Here is an 18,368-nt window from a genome sequence, read left to right as displayed (position 1 = left end):
TTTTAACTTCTGGAAATTGTCCATGACGTTCTTACAGACCGAATTGGTAACGGCTCTCATCTCCTCCCTGATGGCTTCCTTGAGTTCCGTGATGGTTCTGGATTTCCCTGCATAGACTCTGTCCTTAAGATAGCCCCAAAGAAAAAATCTGTGGGGCTTAGGTCCGGGCTATGGGGTGCCAACTCAAAATCAGTCTTGAGACTGATCACTCGGCCTCCGAAGTTCTCTTTCAGCCAATCTCGGGACGGGTTTGAGGTATGAGAACTTGCTCCATCCTGCTGGAACCAGAACTTGCTCATGAGCGATGGGTAGATGGTCTGGAGCTCACTCTTGAAGGTTTGAGGACCTCCACATACTGCTCCTTGGTGACTGTCACTGCTGCGCTAGATTCTTCGATAAAGATTGTTCTGATGATGCCTCTGGCCGAGATTGCAGCCCATACCGTGCACTTAGGAGAGTGCAGGGGCTTGGTGGCTACTTCATTGGTTCTGGAGGACCCCCAGAAGACATTTGTCTTTGAGTTCACCTTTCCATCAAGATGGAAGTGGACTTCATCTGAGATCCAAAGGAGGTTAAAGAAACTTGGTGTCTCCTCGAGCATCTTGACTGCCATAGCCCTCCTTTGCTTCTTGTCTGAGGCTGTAAGCATCTGCAGCATTTGTATGGGTAATCCCTGATATCATTCACCAGCACTCTCGTGCAAGTTTCACGGGACATACCGAGGGACTGACTTCACTTACGCACAGAGCGTTGCGGACTCTGCTGGAGAGACTCTCTCACTCTTTCGGCCAGCTCGGCTGTTCGCTTCTTGGGACATCCCAAGTGGTTTGGACGGTTCTCTCTGGCAGCATTGATCTCCATGGTCCCATACTTCCCGAAGTGGTCCACCCAGTTCTGAATTCTGCTTTTGGATGGAGCCTTTTCACATTCGAACTGGCGCATGAAACTGTCCTAGGTTTTCTTAAACGAGTCTGTCTTGTAGTAAAATTTAACAGTGTATTCTTTGTCCCAGCTCCCACTGGGGTCTTGGTGTACTCACGGTTGTTGATTCTGCCATGTTCTGTAAAATAAAGGCAATCTGTGAATAAATAAAGACGATATCATATAAAGTGTACACGGGGGGCCCTTTTTTTTTTTAAACTGGCGCATGGTATCATACAGTGGGTGTCTATTTATGAACAAAACTAAGTATTATAGTGGTATTTAAATATAGCTTTATTGAGAATAGGCATTTTCCTGCCTCCTCACCAAAGGAGAGTTTAATCTTGGGTGTAGCCATTGAATGCCTAAAGAGCATTCATGGCCGGTATTTACTCAAAGAAAAAAAAATTGAGTAGATATGAATTAATCTCAAATAAATCAAAGAAAATTTTTCATATAGATTTTGGATTTCTGTAAAAGATGGAAATTCCCAGTCGACCAGAACTTATGCATTTTGGGACCAGTCCAATTGTTAATTTTGTAAATCCTCTCTATCTGGCCCAAAATATACTCCTATTTTCTGAGATGCAAGCATAAATCGTACTCTACATGAATGCTTGACATAATTTTCACAGTACTAGGAATCCTGATAAGCAACAACTATATATTCACCAGTTGATGGTACTTTTTGTCATTTCTATTCTGTTGTTTTACTGAGAGTTCAACTATGTAAACAAATAAATAAAACTGTAATTTTTTACCTTGTTTCCACCTTAACATTTAAAATGATTACTTTTATAGGTTTTAGGGTATGCTGAAAACGAATATCGCATTTAAATTTTCTGCAAATAAGTAGTTTTCCGGATATTAAGCAGTGCCATTTCTTGTTATCGCTGGTGTCTATTGTTTTGTCAAATTTTTTTTAACTTTTTTTTTTTTTTTTTTTTTCAGTAAAAATCTTTGTTAAAACAGATTAACCAATGAGATTTTTTTACATAGGCATCCCCACTTAGCAAGGCCCAGAGGCCACTCGAGGATAAGGGATAATGAGTGTACAGTAGTCAATTGGACAATATAGTAATCGTTAGTAATGGAAATTCGGTAAATTTGTTAACTTAAGTGGAACGGCTCATCAAGAACTTGAAGACAACCATATTGTAGTCAGCTGGAAAACAGGCAAGCGGAAGACAGTTGCGTAGGCGTGCAGTTCTAAGAAGCTTTATTCATGGAATGTACATTTAGGTTTAGGCACAGATAAAAAGTGGGGGGAATTATTGATAGTGCTTTCAGCTAGACGAGTGTTTCTTGTGAAAGTTTGATGAGGGGGGAACCATGAAAATAACGATACAGCAGAGACAAACTCGTAACATCTCTTCTGTGAGAAAGAGGTTGCAGGAAAAAGAAAAGGACATCCCCTACGAGGCTACGAAGTCTATTTTGAACTCTATCAAGGTAGGATAAGTCTTTTCTAGCAGGTCCTGCACAGATGTGGCAACAGTACTCCATCCTTGTACGTACCTGGCTCATATGTAACCCCTCCAGGGTAGCTCAGGTGCATAGGCTCGTAGTTGAGATGCACCTGTAGCCGATACCTGTGGCGTCACCTGTGTTTTCGTCTAGTGGTTGAATTCGTCGTCGTCGGTCGCTCTCCAGTTCCGCTTTCAAATCAGCTTCCAAACGTCACCTGGGCTATTGCATTCACAACGGCATTTCCAATTAAAGAAAAGAAAGTCAAAACTTAATTGGTTTTTCTTAACATAGAATTGATTATTGTCTTCGACTTTGCAAATAAGTTACACACTGGCCTAGTCATGCAACTTAGGGGGCTGGCAGTTTTCTTTCCTTTACCAAGTTCTCCGTTCTTCATCTACCATCAGTCCACGGGAAGGGATCAGCTGCCAGAGTGAAAAGAAGACCCCAATTCGCCAAGTGTCTCGTTTTTATCAAATCAGTAATTCCTCCCTTTGCCTTTTTGGAGTTATTCTTTCTTTTTCTTTTTCTCTCCCTCTTTTTTTTTTTTTTTTTTTATCCTATAAATTTCTACTCCTCCTCTCGAACTTATCTCTACCCAATTTTTAACCCTCATTTGTTTCAGGTGTTTCTACTTATCAAATTAGGGGTGATTAGTCACCCCGGTCGAACAATGCTCGGCGGCGACCCTCACCCCCGACCCCCCACTCCAAGCTGTCAAGCTCTCTTCATATCGCTCAACCTTTTCGTTGTTAACGGATATATAACAACAATGAGATAAAAACAATTATTTATTTTTCTCTTTCTGACAAAATCCCATAGACATTTCTGTTTAAAACAACATCAAACCATCATCATTATCATCAGAATTCAGCCGTGCGAATTCCTCTGAATTCGTGTCGACTAGCAAGGTCACTCGGCATCGCTCGGTCCCCATCAGGTCACACATATATAGATAGAGAATTGCATCAGCAATGAGATATCTACTGGATCAATAAAAGGATCCCACCATTTTTCCAGCGGCCTTGGCAATGGATTTGATGTATGTGTTCCATTTCAGATCAGGAATAAAGGTCAAGCCCAGAAGCTTGTCAAAACATGAAGCCTACCCAAGACAAGAGCCATCCATTTCAATAGATGGGGATCAGAGCGTTGATGATGTAAAGATAGAAGCTTGGTTTTAGATGCATTAAAAGTAACGAGCCATCTCTTTCCCCATTGTCCCCAAGATCAGAGGAGAGAGAATTGGAGAGAACTTGGTCATTTACGGCCTTTGATGTGCTACCATAGATGGTAGTGTCATCAGCATAAATGTCTACGAATGAAGTAAGGATGTGATTTGGAAGATCATTAATGTAGATCAGTAAGAGAGTTGGGCCCAGGATGGAGCCCTGAGAGACTTCAACATTAATACTGTGAACTGCTGATTTCTGTCCATCAACCATTATTCTTATGAACCTATCAGAAAGAAATGATTTAATAATTACGACATTTCCAGCTATACTGTAGCTGGAGATCTTGTAAAGTAAACCTTTCTGCCATACCCTATCAAAGGTCTTTGATATGTCGAGCAATTGCCTTAGAAAGGTAGCCTCTGTCGAGAGATTCGCTAATCCTATGAGATATAACTGTAGATCTAGCAGAACAGAAACCATATTGCATGTCACTAACTAGATTATTTTTGCTGAGATGGTTGATCTATTTAACACAGATTCCATGATACACAAGAGACTTATTGGCCTGTACTGAGAGGGAGATGAGTAATCACCTGAATTCTTAAATACAGCGCATACTGATGAGATTTTCCAGGGTGATGGGAAGCAATTCTCCTTGAGACAACGCTTAAACAGTTTTGTAAGTATGGGCGCTAGTTCTAGTTGAAGTTTTTTGAGCACTATAATTGGAATACTGTCAGGGCCGGTTGCTTTACTGGAAGCAAGGTTTTTGATTAGCTTGGCAATATCACGTACAGATATTTATGTCACATAGCGTGTTTTCTGATACAGGAGGAAATATTGGGGGTTGGCGGTCTTGATCGCAAAGGGTCGAATTAGCTGCAAAGTTCTTGGCAAAGAGTTTGGCTTTGTCTGATGCTGACGAGATTACCTCAGGTCCATTGATGATAGTTCAGATAGAGCACACACTTCTGTTCAGGATTCTGTTTGCTATTTTGCCAAAACTGGTGGGAACCAAGCCGCTGCTCAGCCACTTTGGACTTAACGGACTGAGCATACAACTCTCTCGCATTCTTTATTACTTTTTACAGTTGTTGCTGGCAGTCCTAGAATCAGCTTTAGTCTCAGTACGTCTATTACGTTGGTCGCTATGGAAAAAGTGATTTCTGTGCACAATGGCAGCAGCACATTCTGTAGAGAACCACGGCTGGCTGTTAGGTTTTTGCTGGAATTTTTTTTTAGAGTATGAAACAGTCTATACTTACAATTAACGATTCCATCAGGTCTGAGTATATTTTTGTGCTAGGAATTAGAATATGCAACTGAAAATCTCCAAAAATTAATAGTTTCCAAATAATCTGCAGTAAATGCACATAAAATATGCTGCAATTCCTTAAAAATGCCATGTATCCATTAAAAGAAGTTAGAGAATTCAAAGCTGAATTATAATGCATTTTGTGTAATCGAAATCTAAGACTGTTTAAAAATGAATATATTGCAATATTTCTTTAGTATTATTGTAGATTAATACCTCCATTCCCCCCCCCCCCTACCATCCGAGCATCTCTCCAAAATATGTGATTTTACCTTTGTAGGCAATTACGTGTGAACACCTTGACAAAATTTAATGAAAGATAAACAAATATTATTTTAGAATTTAATGTAAAATGATTCCCAATTTTGAGCCATTCTAGCGTTTTAGGCAAGGGCAATTAACCATTTTTTTTTTTTTTCTGTAGGAGATAAATCTTGTGCGCCTTTTTATTTTCTAAAGACGATTATGTGTGGTTTTAAGAGGGTCTTGGTGCAATTATAAGAAAGCGGGCAGGTTGCCACTGACTTTGGGTTAATGATAGAGCTAAGAAAAATTATGTGTGAACACCCTGAAGAATTGATAGAAACAAAAACGATTTTAGAATTTAGAGTGGTGGCTGGTTTCACATAAATTTAATGTAAAATAATTCACCATTTCCAGACCAATCTAGTGTTTTAGGACAGTTGACCAATTTATTTTTTTATGGGAGATAAATCGTGCACTTTTCTGTTTAGACACTAATATGTAGCTTAACGAGTAATTTTGTTTGGTGAGGAACTTGTCACTTGGACAGCGTTATTGTTAGTGCTAAAGGTTTTAGGAGGAGAATGCTTGCCATTCATATGTAGGGTTAGAGGTAGGATTAAGGGAGTTTTCTTTTGTTTTTTAAGAGGACGTTTGACCACGACTACCGAGAGAGGAGGCCAGTGAACATGACAGCGTGACGTCATTTCCTGATCAAATTGTAGGTATAGAAAATTTCCGGTGTTCAACCACGTTGTCACGCTAACATGCATTAAAAATATTGCTGTGTTACCAAACGTCCATGTATGTTCTAAAGAAAAAAAAACAATTCTCCATTTGCATGATTATTATAATTGCACATTGGGATAATTTTAATCTAATTAAATATATTAAGTGAACTCGTTTTTTAACTTTTATTTCTATCAGAGAAAGTCGAATATTTCATTTTTTTTTTTTTTTTTTTTTTTTTTTTCGGGTGGGAGGGGGATGATCAATGAATTTTCAATATTTTAGCACCGGGCGTAATTTATTTCTTTGAAATATATTTAAAACTTCAAGTTTTTTTATAACATTTTAACTAGTGTTGGGACGATTCCTAAAATTTTTTTTCCGATTCCAATTCCAGGAAAATGTTGATTAACGATTCCAAGTACGATTCAGATTCCCATGGAATTGTTGTTTTGAAATATACCATTATATAATCGAAAGTTTTTGTGTAGCAAAAAAATTTGGTACATCAAAAAAGTGGAAATACAATTAAGGGAATTTCGAAAACGATTTTTTTTTTTTTTTTTGTAAGATTTCTTTCATTAAAGAGAAAAGTCAAAACATATTTTAACGCTGAATTAAACATGCACCATGAAATTAATAATAAATTTCAGGAGTTATTTTACATATTAAAAATACAAAGAAAACAGGCAGACGTACACGAATGGTATCCCTGTAGCAAAATACGCATTGACTTCAATGTTGTACGTTGTTCGACTGAGGGAGAAGTTATTTTTACAAGGAAAAAATTTCTGCATGTGTGACCTAGTTTTTTTTTAATTTATTTTGGCTTGAAATTTGTGCATGATTTTTATTATGAGTTTTTTTTTTTTGTTTTTTTTTTTTGTTCATTTGTTTTTTGTTTTTTGACGGAGTTTATATAATTATAAACAGGAAAATTGGTAAAAGTAAAAACGAAATCTGGGCTATTTTTAAATATTATTTTCAAGTTTATGTTTACAGGACTATAAACCATTCACATTTTGTGGATCCACTTACTGATGTTTGCACCAACAATATTGAAGCCTACTGGTCTCGTATTAAAATAAGACTGAAAAACATATCGGGATCACTAGGAGAAATGAAATGGTCTCCTGTCAATGAGGCCATGTATAGAGAGGCTTATAACATGAAAAGTGAAAAAATATTAGATAATTTTGAAACATTTTTACAGAATGTTCATGAAAAATATGGTCATTAAAAAAAAAATCCAATGAACTTTGGGAAAAAACATGTTTTGAACAATTGAAATTTTTATTTATTTTTGAATAAAAATAATTATTAAAACAAAAACACTAGTGTTCTCGTTGAGTAGTTTTTATTTTATTCAAGAAAATAAAAGGTACTCATGCACTTATTCAGCTGTGCTAAAACCATTCTTAACATGGGGACGGGAGAGTGTTGTGTACTTTCACCTAACATTTTAAAAAAACAGGTATCGTAAAACCTTAATTAAACTTGAAAAATAGCGCGGATCAATAAGTGCACCAGTATCAAATAACATTTTATTGTGTTTCGATCTACAACATTCCATGAGAATACGTACACGCTTTTTGTTTATCGCCTCGCCACAAGTGCTAATTTGGATTTTCACCAATTTTCCTTTAAAAAACAATTAGAAACCCTTCAAACATTGGGCGAGGCACTTAAACCATTAAAAAATAATAACGATAACATAAGTGCATAAGCACCAAATTTTTTTTGCTTTGCTTTGCTTTGCTTCCATTTTGTTTGTTTGTTAAATCTGGCCAAAAATAAATAAAAATAACAAAAGAACGCAAACTTTTCAATAAATGTTTTTACAATTATATTTCGATAAATTTTTATACAGTAAATGTTTTGGTTTTCAAATGGCGCTCTCCCAGTTTAGACAATTATGACTGTCATTTTCATTTTCTGTTTTTAATAATAAAAATATATATACGTGTCATCAAAAACATTCCTGTTTTCATTAATTAAATCGAAACCTTTTCAATAAAATAATTATGGATATACGAGGGGCGTGCAATAAGTAATGCCCCTGACCCACTTCCAGTTGTCTGATCTAGTTGAAATTTTGCATGTGCAATGATTTATATCTCTATGGGTTATGTGGCAAATTACAGCTCTGAACTAATTGTGGTTTCTGTTTTACAGGTGTTTGAACTGAGTTAGGTGTGAAATGGAGCCTGTTGAATGTCTAGCAATGATCCAGTTTTTGTATTTGAGAGGACGCACACCACAGGAGACTTTTGATGAAATGAAAAACTTATGATGATAATGCCCCATCATATGACCTTGTAAAACGCTGGCATCATGAATTCAAACATAGCCGGAAGTCTGTGGAAACAGCTTCCAGACCTGATCGCCCTCCCCCCTCCCTTCTGACATTGATGAGGCATCTGTCCATCAAGTTGAGGCTGCCATTTTGGAAGATCGGCGCATTACTATTCGCCAAATAGCCCAAGATGTCAAGATTAGTACAGGGTCTGTGGAAACTATCATTCATGACCATATGCATAAGGTGTCTGCCAGATGGATTCCCAAGTTGCTCACACCATTCCAGAAGCGAGAACGCGTTGAGTGCTCGAGGATGAATTTGGAAATGTGCTAAGAAGATGAGTCAAATTTTTTCAAAAGACTGATTCCACAGGATGAAACCTGGGTCCATCACTATGATCCAGAGACCAAAGCCCAGCCAATGCAGTGGAAGCACTATGACTCACCACCTCCAAAGAAGGCAAGGGTGCAGCCCTCCGCTGGCAATGTCATGCTCAGTCTTCTAGAACGAGGACAGAGTAGTGATGACAGATTTCCTTGCAAAGGGTACCACTATTACAGGAGCCTATTATGCTTCACTTTTGAGGAAATTAAGGGAAGTTATCAAAATCAAAAGGCGGGGCAAGATCAGCAAAGGCACCCTTCTCCTGCAGGACAATGCTCCGGTCCACAACTCGCATGTTGCCAGATCAGAAACACTGGCATGTGGTTATGAAATTCTACCCCATCCTCCCTACTCTCCTGACCTTGCACCCTCTGACTTTCACCTTTTCCCAGCCATGAAGTTGTTTTTGAAAAGAAAGCGTTTCCCAGATGATGCAGCCTTGATTTCTGAAGTCACGTCGTGATTGGAGGACCAACCTGGGCTGTTCTAGAAAAACAGTCTCCAGAACTACATTAAACGACGGGAGAAATGCATAACTCTGGGTGGTTCCTATGTAGAGAAAGACTAATAACTGTGCCAAGTTTCATTGCTCTACTTCTATGGGAAGTGGGTCAGGGGCATTACTTATTGCACGCCCCTTGTATGTTCTCTTTCATTTTATTTACTTTTTTTCATAGTTCTTTCCGGAAGTAATTAATATTTAGTTTAATTTTTTTGTTATTTATTTCTAACTTTGGTCATAGTTTAAAATACTGATTTCTCCCTCGGATTTTAACGAAAAAAAAATGGCGTCTCCGTTTTCGGCGATAAACTGTAGAAGTACCGTTTTGGGAATTATTTAAAAAAAAATGATTTTTACAGTGATATTAATTTTTTTTTTTTTTTTTTTGCACCATGTGCACATAACTTAATTATATTTTTAGTTCTTATTTTTTAAGTAATGTACACTGTAATGAAAAAATAATTCAACAAAATTTTCAAATTTATCAAAAATGCCCGATAGACCACAAACAAAAAATGCACATTTTTACATGAAATTAATTTTTTTTACACATGACTTGTACATAACTTAAAACTTAGCTATATTTTGTTAATTTTTTTTTTTAAAGTAACTGTACAGTAGGGCAGGTTGATTTGCAACTTTTTTCCGAAAATCGGCATGGCACTGATGATGATAGTTGGAATTTGATGTGATAAGAACAGATACCAAAAATTAGATTCTTATCTTGAACAGAAAATTGAGCATTTAATTTTAAAAATCGTGTAGAAAAATGCTGCGAAATCCTTCATTTTCATAGCATTTAACACAACCTTGACTTTTGAAATTTCACTATTTTTTATAAAAAATCCAATTAAAATTGATATATTTATATGAAATTCATTGAAAGAAAAATAAATTCATGAATTATAATTTTAATTATATGAATCACAACTAGCAAAATATCTCAACTTTTACTGCATTAAATAAAAATTGTAAAAAAAGCTAATTAGCAACTAAGTCTCTTAAATTTCACAATCTAAAAAGATATGTGGAGATGTATTAAACAATATTTTAATTCTGTAACTTGATACAAGTTACAGAATCATGTATTTTAATTTTTTTATTAAACACAATAATATAAACTGTTATAATCTATATATCTATAAAAGTGAACGTGTCTGTCTGTCTGTGTACATTTCCCTACGCAATAACTCTGTCAATTTTTAGTCTATAGACTCGAAATTTGAAATACCGGGTACTGAGATTTGGGAAAATCGATGTGACTGGTGTCAGCCAGAAATTTGGCTGTTAAGGGGTCAAATTTCAACGATTTGACTTTTGAGAACTCTACCAAACTCCTCCGACAATTTTGGGTCTAGACACTTGAAAGTTTAGATATAGGTTCCTTGAACCTGGATCTAACTTAATAAAGTGATTTGAGCCCGAAACTATAAATTTTAAGGGGTCATAATAGGGGTCAAAGTTTTAAAAAATTAACCATTTTTTTTTGTTTTTTTGCTTTTTTTGCACAGCATACACCTCCAAACACCCGAGCAACGCCGGGCACCCCTGCTAGTAGAACTAAATTGTTCTGTATAATTTCTTTTCAAGAAAAATGAAGGTCTAATTTGCTGGCACGATGACTTTATAATAATGTATCTATGCCTTGCTTCCTGCCCATATACAACTTTTTGAGAAAAATCAATCAAATTTGACCAGTGTTTGGCTGCAAAATTGATAGTAGTAACCTTTTCCAGTCTTTTTTTTTTTTTTTTTTTTTTAGTTCACTATTTCTGGAAAAAAACAACACAAAAACGATTATTTGAAAACACTAATTTTTTATATTTTTTGTGATGAAATATGAATAAAACTGACTACTGTTTGTATAAATTGAGAAAACTAATAAAATTTAATGGATAACTATTTATTTACCTAATAGACAAAATCGTTTGAATGCCCTCATCTCTCACATCCAATTCATCTGAGTTTATCATCGATATTATGATATTTTTTGGAAGTAGTGCAAAGCACTATATTTGGAACTGTTTACAACAGTAATTTGGATTTCAGTTAACTGCTTTGTTCTCTGAATCATATTAAAATATACTGTTGATTAAAAAAATTATTGTCGGTTTTGATCCCAAACCAACTAACTGCATACACTTGGATGATAAATTTGATTTAATTTATCAAATGTGTTTGAGAATAGACACCTCTGGTCCATAAATACATTAACCTTGTGGCTTATCTTAGCCATCTTGCTTGATTCAAGGGCCCAATTTTCTAAGCTGTATATCTTAGTTTAACTTCTCGAGAAATGCCAACAGCATACTCTCAAAAAGTAGACTCTGGTCTTCACACTTAAATTATTTGTTTCTTTTGCTGTCAGATAATGATGATCGGGAGGGACACTTTTTTTTTTAATTTTTTTTTTAGAATTCTACTTGAGGCATATCTTGATAATTATTGATACAAAGTTTCCCCAAAGGACCAGTAAATGTTGTTAGGCTTTTTCTTGTTCCATCAATTAATTTAAAAATTGCTCTAAATGGCAGTTCTTCTAGTGGAACCTGAAAATTGCAAAAAATACCAATATATTACTTAATTTTCCACAAAAAAGGAACATAATTGCAGGCGAATGTATAGAATTAATTTTACCTCCTTGTTAGCAGGACAAGTGCAGACAATGTACCTTTTTGACAATTTCCTGTCTTGCACTTTACCACAAATTCATCACATTTCAAGTCAGGAAGTTTACACCTACAAGAAAATTTATCAAACAATCTCTCTTCATTTTTTCATTTTGGTTGCTGCAAGATATTTCCTGTCAATCTGTTTGGCCCTCTTATAGCAAAATATATTGTTAGGGGAATGTTATATAGGACATTCTGTCGTATATAACGTTCCCCTAACAAGGGCAATTCTGGATTAACTACTTGCCAAATACTAATTAATTCCTTAGTAATTAACATAGAAATCCCACTATTTTTTAAGTGGGGATAACTGTTTGAGGAAATAACTAAACTGGATGACTTGTGAAGTTGAAGGTGGACCAGAAAATTTTGTGAACCACGGGTTAAAACTGAACGTTGTTCTTTTACTGACATTTTAATCTGAAAAGTAAAATAAATGGATTATAACTGAAGGAAACTGAAGGCTATCTTCCAATTTTATATGTAACAAAAATAAGCGCTAGTTATAAGAAATAATGAAAAACTTTGTAGAGTTGCATTAGATGGACAAAACCAAATCAGAGGCATAGTAGTGTTTAGACATTTTTAGCAGACTTTAGCTCTTCCTTGGATAACATGAATTTACTCATAAAGAGATTCATTCTTGCTGTAGCTGTGCCACTTTAAACAAGTTTTTAGAGTTTGAAGAACCAGTGCTTGTGCATCTGTCTGTTATATGCATCTATGTTACCATGCTATTTTTAATCTTATTTTCAAGTTAAATTTAACTTTTATGAAATTTTTGTTTATTAAATTTTTAGGTGAAAGTACAGAATAGTTACAACACAACCTCCTTTCTTTAACATGGGTTAAGAATGGTTTTCTAAATAAGTTATTTTAACACAATAACAGATGCACAAATAAGGAAAACCTTTAAAGCAGTTTCCTTATCTACTCGTATTAATCTTTGTGTATTATCTGATTTTAAAACTATAATTTTAGAAAAATACTGCTTAAAAACAATTACTCTGAAAATAAAAGAAATAAAAATTTGACACTAATTTTCTGCAAAGTATTTTTTATTAAGTAGAAAAACTTGAAGATTTACGTGGTTATGTGCCGTAAAGAATGTGGAGAATAAAATTGTATGGACTTTTTTTTTTTTTTTTTTTTTTTTTTTTAATATAAAACTGGTGTATTACCATATTTTGATAAAAAAAATTTCAAATAGAATTTGATGTGAAATATTAGGTTGGTGCAAAAATGTTTTTACGTTCGTTTAAATGTTAAAAATGCCATTATTTTTGCACCAACCTAATAGAAAAACAACTTTAAAAAGATAAAACAAATGTTTAAATTCCCTGCAAACACTTGGAATACAATAATAGATATTTTAAACAAGATTTTTTGTTTTTCCTTTCGAAATAATTAAGCCTAAATCGTAATGTTTTCAAATTAAATAAACGTTAATTTTCAATATCAATAACGAGCGTGTTTTGCAACGGTGAAATCTAAAATGTCCCCCCCCCCCCCAAAAAAAAAAAATGTTCCTGAAATGAAAAAGCGAACTTTGGTCATTATTATTTAAAAAAACATAATTTTGCCTTTACAGTTAATATTTATTTTATTAATTCATTATCCTCACTCATTTTATTTAAAAATGTAGTTTAAAATATATTCTAAATAATGATTCCATTTTCTTAACAGTACGGATTGTTTTGATGACTGGACGTTCTTAACAATTCACGAAAAACTTTTAATAGCTTCAATTTTTCAACTTTTAAAGTCATTTCCTCAAGCAAAGATAACGATTTTTAAAAAAATATTTCGTGTAGGCCTTTTTTGTGTCAAACCCCAACTATCATCACCATTGCCTCACCGTCGGGTTCCAAAATCGACCTGCCCTACTGTACAGTCTAATAAAAAAAAAATTGACAAAATATATCAAAAACGCCCGACAGAACAGAAGAGAAACAAAAAAATGAGGCACATTTATTTTTTTTTTTTAATTTATCAAAAGCGCTCTATCTATCTATACTATTATAAATTCATTTTTCTTTTGTTTGCATTGATATTCATATTAAAAACCCTCTTTTCTATTTATTTAAAAAGAAAATACAATTTTCTTATATCTTGGTTGTGGAATTGCATTCACTAGCAAACAATCTAGCTAATTTGCATATTCTTTTAAACATTCATTTTAATTAATTCTCTATTAGTTGCTTCGTTTTTTTTTGTTTTTTTTTAATGGGATAATCATCCTTAGTTAACTATTACGTGTAATTATATTCATGCAGATATTCTACATGATTAATACTTGCATAATATTTGCGTAAAAAGTTTATAGTAAACACAAAATTGTTTCCATATATATTTATGTATATGTATATATTTTTGTTTAACAAATCTATCTATATATCTATAAAAGTGAATGTGTCTGTGTGTACATTTCCCTACGCAATAACTGTCAATTTTTAGTCTAGACTCGAAATTTGATATACAGGGTACCGAGTTTTGGGAAAATGTATGTGATCGGTTTTCGGCCAGAAATTTGGCTGTTAAGAGGTCAAAGTTCAACAATTTGACCTTTGAGAACTCTACCAAACTCCTCCGCCAATTTTGGGTCTAATCACTTAAAATTTTAGATATAGGTTCCTTGGACATGGATCTAACTTAATAACTTGATTTGAGCCCAAAACAATGTTAAGGGGTCATAATAGGGGTCAAATTTTTAAAAAGTGACCACTTTTTTTTTTTTTTTTTTTTTCTCTCAACAAAAACCTGCAACACCGGGCTGAAATGCTAGGATATCTATAAAAGTGAAAGTATCTGTGTGTGTGTGTGTGTGTGTACATTTCCCTATGCAATAACTCTGTCAATTTTTCAGTCTACAGACTCGAAATTTGATATACAGGGTATTGAGATTTGGAAACATCTTTTAATTCATTTTCAGCCAGAAATTTGGCTGTGAAGGGGTCAAATTCCCATGATTTGACCTTGAGAATTTTATCAAACTCCTCCGCCAATTTTGTGTATAAACAATTGAAATTTTAGATATAGGTTCCTTGGACATGGATCTAACTTAATAACTTGATTTGAGCCCAAAACAAATGTTAAGGGGTCATAATAGGAGTCAAAATTAAAAAAAAGAAAAAAAAAAAAAATTGACCTGCGGTCTCTACCAAATTACTCAGAATTTCTGGTCTAAACATTTGAAATTTTACATAAAGGGTATTCAGAAATAGAGCAAGCTTTTTAATCAGTTTGGGTCGAAAACTTTTAGTTACCAACATATAAATATATGTATGTTTGCATGTCTGCATAAAACTTTCGACAGAGGCGACGGATTTTTAAAAGGTCAGTATCATTTTGAAGTTCAACATTTCAGACGACAAATATTGAAAAATTTGCTAAAAACATTAATATCTTCACTTTCAATGGGCACTTTTCTATAGAGGGGTCACTTTTATCGCCGATATTTTTGAAAGTCATCCCTTCCTTTCGAATGTCTTGCCTTAATTTAAATCTACGTCCCTTCCAGTTTGGCGGTGGTCGTAACAGCAAAGACGTCAGGTCCCCCCCCCCCCCCCCCCGTTCTTTTCCTCCTTCGCGGTACGAGTTCAAACCTGCCTTCTTACTACCACTTTTTTTTTTTTTTTTTTTTTTTTTGCTCAACATACACCTCCTAACACCTGGGCAACGCCGAGCACCCATGCTAGTATATCTATAAAAGTGAAAATGTCTGTGTGTACATTTCCCTACAAAATTAACTGTCAATTTTCGCTCTAGAGAGTCGAGATTTAACGTAAGGAGTGTTGAGATTTTGGAAAATCTTTTTAATCCATTTTCGGCCAGAAATTTGGCTGTCAAGGGGTTAAAGTTCAACGATTTGACCTTTGAAAACTCTACCAACTCCTCCGCCAATTTTTGGTCTAAACACTTGAAACTTTAGATGTAGGTAACTTGGACATGGATCTAACTTTTTAATTTGATTTGCGCAAAAAAAAATGTTATGGGGTCCAAATTGGGGTCAAAGTTTAATTGATTTCTGCGGTCTCTACCAAATTACTCAATGTCTGGTTTAAACATTTGAAATTTTACATAAAGCGTATTCAGAAATAGGGCAGGCTTTTTAATCAGTTTGGGTCTACAATTTGAGCTGCTAAGGGATCAAAGTTCAAATGATTTGGCCTTTGTGGTGTCTAGCAAACTACTTAGCCAATTTGGAGTCTGAACATTTGAAAGTTATACATAACGGGTATTCAGACATGCGGCAAGCATTTTAATCATTTTTAGCAGCGAAAATTGTGCTGTCAAAGTTTAAAGAGTTGACCTTTGCAGATGCTACCAAATTCCTCTGCCAATTTTGGGTCTAAAGATTTAAAATTGTAGATGTAGGTAACTTGGATATGGGTAAAACGTTTTATTGTGATTTGAGACCAAAATAATAAATGTTAAGGTATCAAAATTGGGGTCAGTTTTTTTTTTAAATTACCTCTGCGGTCTCTACAAAATTTCTCAGACAAATTTTGGTCTAAACATTTGAAATCTTACATCAAGTGTATTCACACATAAAGCAAATTATGAACAGTACTTGGGCTCGAGCAACGAGTAGAACATAAACAAAAAAATACATATTTTTACGTGAAATTAATTTTTTTTTTTATTTACACATGACTTGTTGCATATAACTTAAAACATAGCTATATTTTTTTTTTTAAAGTAATGTAACTGCACAGTCTAATAAAAAAAAATAATTTAAGAAAATGTTAGATATATCAAAAACGCCCGATAGAACATAAGAGAATTAAATAAGTAAAAAATTTTTTTTAATTTTTTTATTTTTAAATGAAAAAAAAAATTTCTGTCAGTCACACATAACTAAAAATGTTTTTTGGTTTAAAATGTACTCAGTTTAATTTTTAAAAGATAATTTAACAATGCTGAAGTTTATCCAACCAAAAGAAGATAAAGCAAAGAACATATGAAAGTTTGAAAGAAGATATAGAAAATAAACAACTGACATTATTTTTTAAATTGTAAATTTTCATTTCTTTTAACGCGCTTGTTGCACTAAAAATATTATTTTAAACAATAACTTTCTATAACTTTTAAATAAACAAAAACAAACTCACTTAAGAACTTTGTGGCTTGGCTCCTGTGTGCTGACAGTTGATTTTCTTGATATTTGTACTGCAGTCACTTGGGATTAAGTTGTAAATCTCGATGTGTAGGTACAGTCACTTTTATTAGTGACGCTCCTTGATTTATGAGCGTAGTAATGGCATCAACAGATTATTAAAGAGGAGATATTTCCCTACAAAACGGTGCTGGAATTTTTTCAATTGAATTTTTTTCATATTTCTTTCACTGAAGTTTTTCAGTTGGATTTTTTTTGTGAAAAACAACTTAAAACCCTTTTTTAAGCTCACCATATTGATAAGTGACCATTTTTCTTTAAAATGGTATTATTTTTTAATACTCACAATATCGCGTGCACCAAATTTGAAAAACCCCAACTTTTTTTTGTGTGTAAAAAAAATAAAGCTGCGTTCATCAAAATTAGTGATATAACTTGAAGTAACCTGGGGAAAAAAACTATTAAAGACACAAGAAAAAGAATTATATATCTATAAAGCAAAAAGATGAAATTTTATTTAAATCAAAACTTTATCAAAATAACCAAAAAAATAAATGAGATATTGCAAGTTGAAGTTAAGGGAAATTTAACTTTATTTACTAGTTTTCACATCCTAAACTAGGCTTATTTGGGGAACCTAATTAAATACTATTTTTTATATTTAATAATCAATTTTCATTTCAAACCTGCCTTCGTAAGATGCAGATATCTATGATCACCAAAGTTGTACTTACAATTTAGCAAGAGAGATTTTTAGAGGGTTTGAAATCTTTTTTTTTTCCTACTTTTCAATCTTTTTTTCCCACCTCTTTGTTGCATCCAGTTGCTAGTAATTCCTTGTTTTTTTTTTTTTTTTTTTTTTTTTTTTTTTTTCGCCCCTGCAGTGTTTAGAAGCTCGGTATCACTCCTGTAATTCTTTTAAGATGTTCCTGGAAACAAATTGGTGACAAGACTAAAATTAGTAATATCCACCAATCATAAAAACACTTTGGATATTTCAAGATTTCTAAAATAATATTTCAAGATTTCAAGGTAGTTCTAAAATAATATTTCAGAAACCAAAGCACTTTGAGTCCTCAAAATACCACCATTTTCTTTTTTTGGAAATAAATATCCTTTCACATGCCTTGATAAATAATAATCTATATATATTTGAAGAGTTTTTATCAAATTAATGATAAAAATGTTAAACATTTTTCAGATTTTTTTATTTTTTACCCCCCCCCCCAACCCGCAGTGTTTAGAAGCTTGCTATCATTGCCATTTTTTGGTACAAAATGTTTTTTAAATAGGGTCTCCCACCCCCACTGCTAGATTTTAACCTGTTTTCAGCAAAAGTAAATAATTTAACTACAAGTGCTAATAATTATAACCTAAGCAGCAGCTGTTGTTGGCTTAATTTGAAATCAAGTTTGTTCATATGTAACTGCCTACGAGAGAGAATCACAGAGGCAGATGGGAGCAATTTAGGTGTTAATCTACAATAATACCAAAACAAAATCTTGCAATTCATTTTTTAAACCAACCCTAATATTAAAT

The 18,368-nt window shown here is 33.8% G+C and overlaps 1 protein-coding gene across 2 annotated transcripts in view; it reads left to right on the top strand.

The window, feature by feature from the left end:
* The window catches only part of LOC145286003 (protein Dr1-like), an 85,115-nt gene that overhangs the window by 47,770 nt on the left and 18,977 nt on the right, over window positions 1–18,368 (top strand). The gene's annotated exons all lie outside the window — the stretch shown is intronic.

This window comes from Euprymna scolopes, chromosome 10 (genome assembly GCF_053919585.1).
Source record: "Euprymna scolopes isolate OS-2025 chromosome 10, ASM5391958v1, whole genome shotgun sequence".
NCBI lineage: Eukaryota > Metazoa > Mollusca > Cephalopoda > Sepiida > Sepiolidae > Euprymna > Euprymna scolopes.
Note: the sequence above shows the minus strand (reverse complement) of the source record. Positions and strands in the feature narration are given on the sequence as shown.